Genomic DNA, 5,182 nt, shown 5'->3' with positions numbered 1-5,182 from the left:
AATTTATTTATATCTTGCTACGTTTTTCAAGTCAAGGAACCCTATAATCATTCCGTGTCTATAAGAAACATTAAACAGCCACCTTTAACTGTCAATAGAGAGATACAAAAAAAATAAAATACAATAGACAGTCGACGGGGCGTTTGAATATAAAATATTTACACCTCCTACGTGTTTTGTATTGAATTTCACAGCTGAATGTCTCCAAATAACAATTTCGATTCTCTTCGAACTCCATAAAATTGCACTCTCGTATGTTTAGCGCCTACACAACCCTACGCCCCCCCCCCCTTGATTTTTTAATCAACACTACTTAATGGTACCCAGATAGCACATGACTAAGCTTAAAGGCGCCTTAGACCTAAAATAGCCGTAAAATGAACGTCTTCAAGGCGTCATGTGCTATCTGGGTATTAACCCTTGTGTGGACAACCACAATATTCACTGACAGATTAGATAAACATACATAATTTTACTTCCGTACTTTTCCGAAACTGTTAGTTTTTCCTTCCAATAATACACCAAGTGCTGTTTTAGACAAGAACATAAAAAATTGTGAAAAGAAATTTTAGAAATTGGTACCTGGGTACCCGATTGCCTACACAAGGGTTAATAACGAGAAACATCTACCAAATCTCGTTTGGTTTATTCAGAAGGACCCGACTCTTCGTCGTTGTCGAAAGTAAAAGTATCTTTAACCGATCCCCATGCCACAGAGGCCCCTTACCCCACCCTTGTCACCTACGTTCCACAGGCAGAGGACAATATTTGGCCCAGAGGGCCGCGGTCAGATCGGTAGGCTCGATAAAATTACACATCGAAGCCCATAAACGGGTCCGAAACTTGGCCGTTAAAATTAAAATCTACCGCAAGACGTTGTTCACCGATGAATTACGATGGGGGCATATCTTACGAGGACCACCCCTGCTTTCCGTGCTTCGTCATTTCGCTCGGCTTTATGCATTTTTTTGTACCTTGTGCTTCTGGAAATGAAATTCGTTATTTACAAATATTCTGAGCAATCGTGATATCGTTTGATAGTTGTTTCGATCCGAAGTAAACCGATCATACTTAATTCCCGGAGCTATTCACTGTTAGGAATTATTGGAACGCAATATTTAAATAATAATTTTAATCATAGTATCATCTTTATTACACCGGAATAATAAAAAAAACGGTAAAAGAACAAAAAAAAATAGAATCGTGTGCTAATCGATAAACAGATGGAAAAAGAATGATTAAAATTGAATATCCGAAATTCGTGACATGTAGATTTATTAGCTTTCTAACAATATTTTTAGATTGCGCTTCATTCAGATAAATTTCTTGCAAACCTTCCATAACAAAGATAATCAGATATATTGCTATAAAACTAAAAATTACATTCTTCAATATGAAGAAACTTTGGTAGATACATTGTAACATCTAATTAGTGATAACAATTAAACCTGAATGTGTGGGCACACGCCCACAGAGTAACATTCTTCAAATAAAACAACCTTTGAGATTGATATGCATTAGTCATTTTTTCATACGATATAGAGAATATTTATTTTTCATTTAAAGAAAGCAGAAACTGAACAGAAAAAAATCAACTTTCATAGTATCTCTTCATTACTATGATGCTTTGATAGAAAAGTGTAACCGGTGAACTAACATATACTTAATTACCAAATCTCTACGAGTAGAGGCGCATAAATCCTACGCCGAGTAAACTCTATCATTGCAATTACTGCTACATTGTGTCAAACGGCTTCTTCCTTCGCTCCATAGACTGACAATTCTTAAAAAATCCCGACATACTTATGGTCCGCAACCTCTGAAGTGAGTTTGAGAAAGTGGACGACCCTATCTGTGTTTCGTATCGACGCGTCCTTTATCGACAATAAACTCATGGAAAATCTTGAGCGTAGTAGATGTTGCATGAATAAAGGTCTCATTGCCAGGGCCCCATAAAATCAGTGTTGCTACGGAGCGGCCCCGTTGCTTGCATATAATATGGCAGCCTGTAATAAACTCCCTGCGGCGTGTCTGCGAAACGATTGGGCATTACTTTTCGTTTTATTATCACTTTATTATTACCGCGGCTTGCCTTTATGGCCGTATTAAGTCCGGAACGCGCAAGCGTCCGAGCATGTGCGTGAACATGTTGTAATTCATCTCTTATGGTGTTGAAGACTCGTAGGACTCGAAGGTTTACCACTCTATCAATTATAGCGCGCCGATGAACCCACAGTTTTTTAACGACTCGGCAAGACTCACGGTAGCGCCCGAGGTGTTCTATAGAAGGTTCATAATACTAGACTATCCTGCAAAGCCAAATTTTCTCCAATCCACAAGTTTGATGCAAGATTTCCTATAAACAACTTGCGCGCACATTGGCAGCAAATTGGCTTGCGCAAACCTTGTTCCAGTTTTGCCTTCAACTTGACAAATAGGTTATGTTGCAAGACTTTCTGCTAATTTGCTTTACCATTTTGTCAGATGGCTTTGCCCGCAAAATCCAAGTCAACTGCGGAACGAGATGGCTATGGTGCTTTGTCATTTGTTGCTGACAATTTGCTCGAAACTTGTACACAACTGGTTATCAGAGTAGTTACCCAGTACGATTTTGAAGGTGAATTCCCAAAATCAATGATATTTGTTTCAGCCCTTAGTTTATGAAATATTTAATGTTCAGTCCTGAATAGCCTTCGGACACTCATCGAGGATTTACTGTATATCAATCTCCTGAATGGTCGACAAAACTTCAGCAGTCCGTGACCAAACTCGCCACCAAGTAGTAAAGGAAACAGGTTCAAATTAATTTTCCCACTAAGGAGTCCCTAGGCGTTCCCTGGGGCAATCGTGGCCCGGCAAAGAAGCCAATGGCACCAGAAACAGCGTGAAATCGATAGAATAAGAATGAGATGAATATGAGAGCGGGGAACAGGACCTGAGGCTACCGAGAGATCGAACCGAAGAAACGAGTTGGCGAAGGTAAGGAAGAGTAAAAAGAAAACATGGAAGGGGGTCAAAGGTGAGACCCGGCCTCTCACACTGGCCGGCCACAAAGATCCAATCGGGTCCCTCGCTGAGTTCCTTCATCCTTAGCTTCGACTGGCGTCATGCTCTCATTATACTCGTATCGCGAGGTGCGATTAGAGGTGCAAATTTGTTGGAATCGTCGCTGCTCTCTCAGGCTTCGTCCCCCGCGTGTCGTGATTCCGCGCGAGGTACTTGTTTGGGATACGTTGCCCGACCTACATGTACCTTGCAATTGTTACCATGAATTGTGCCTGAAACTGGTAGGATAAATTCATTGGTTACAAATTCGTCGCATCGATAAAGAAAGAAACCGATAAATCGTAAGAATAATTTTTCTCGAAAGATAAAATAATTTATATAAAAATAATTGATAATAATTTTCGGAGAAGATTTTTCATATTCAGTATCTAGTTTATTTTGGTAAAATTTGTTGAGCACGAAGTATTTCTTTCGTCGAGTAAGTATGTCATTAATTAAATTTTCATTTCACCTTGAAACATTGAGTATAAACATTCGGTGCCTACGTGCTTGCAACAAAAATTCTGTTATGTTTCGTGGGTACAGCTAGAAAAAACTGCCATTCCGTATTTGTAAGTACGTTTTAAAATGTTTGGCCGCCCAAAATTTCTCAGTTTTCATCATTTAACTAAACAGTGGCGGAAACGGAAAGTACCATTTCGAGCGTCGATCCATACGGGGAGTTTCTTTCGTGAAGTTTCGCCGTCTCGAAGATTGAACAACCGCTCGGATAAAGATCTTTATGCAGAGCGAAGGGCTGAAATGCCAGCAGATCGTTAGACTCCGTATGGATCAGCTACGGACATTTATAATTTTAGTTCGCATTAGATGAAGTGAATTTACATTTGACCAGCCGCCCGCAGTCTTGACGTCATAAATACGTGATTTTATTTGCAGCTGGGCCGAGATTTTACGGATCCTTGCTGATTCTAAGACAAGATAGTTCGCCTTTGCTGAATCCCACGAGCTTATTATAACAGTGGCAGTCGTTGTCTTGTAGCAGCACTTCTGATAATTAAAAAATATTTTTTTCCATCGAATACGACGATCCTTTAAATTTATTTTTAGTTGCAATTATATTTATAGAAACGTACTTCCCTGAGCTTACTGAAGAGGAATCTACACTGGGCCCAGACCCATTCTCAGCTTCCTTAAATTAGTCAGCAATTCCGATGAACTTCAGGGTGAATTCTTGGATTTGCTGAACGATTCTTTGGTACGTAATTTGTTTAATGAAAAATTGTTGTCTCAGTTCTGGTGTGCTATGTACCAATCATATTATGTCATCCAATAATTAATTAATTAATTGTTCAATTAATTTAATTATTAACTGCGTAGTATCTTGTACATATGTCCTTACACATTGATAATGGAAACTATAAAAATCGCAATCACTTTTTTATATACAACTAAACCGTGTACACTTCCTACATTATTTATCAAACATAATTTTCTACATAGAATACGAAACCTAACCCCATTGGTTAGTACCAGGTGGTATAAACAAAGGATTTTGTTAGTAAATAGAAAACTTAATGCTTGGTAACTACCAAAGCACCTTTCATTCTTGAATAAACATTTTCATTATATTTCTAAACATCATAAAATTCTCAATAGCCTCGCAATCCATATTTCAATTCATAGGACGTACAAACATTAAATATACTAATGTTGAACTACCTTGAATCCATTAAAAAATGCTTCCATTTTTAAATAAAGTAAAAATCATTCAACCTCAACGTTTAATTATCATTTAAATTTTATTACTATTTTATTAAACTAATCCGATTTCTGCAGAATTCATGGAATCCAACAAGTATGGTCGTCTAGTTTCACGTCCTAGAGAGCGTCACTCCTTATCTGCAATCCTGGCCGCTTCCGCGAAAAAGCGGTTCGCCGCAGACCAGTTTCCGTTTCGATTTTTCCCACTTTCTTGTAGCGCGTCGGCCGGCCGAGGGGGACGAACGGTAGCCGTATCGATGCTCGGGATCGATGAGGATCGATAGCGACACCGCCGAGACACGATCGAAGCTTCCTGGGTCGCGGCGTACTGGCGGCAGGACCACCAGCATCGAGCCGGTTGCATATGTTAAAAGAACGACGCGGTGTGCCGTTGTTGTTTTTAATTATATTTATA

The sequence above is a fragment of the Dufourea novaeangliae genome, unplaced genomic scaffold (assembly GCF_001272555.1).
Source record: "Dufourea novaeangliae isolate 0120121106 unplaced genomic scaffold, ASM127255v1 scaffold11, whole genome shotgun sequence".
In the NCBI taxonomy this organism is placed as follows: domain Eukaryota; kingdom Metazoa; phylum Arthropoda; class Insecta; order Hymenoptera; family Halictidae; genus Dufourea; species Dufourea novaeangliae.
Note: the sequence above shows the minus strand (reverse complement) of the source record.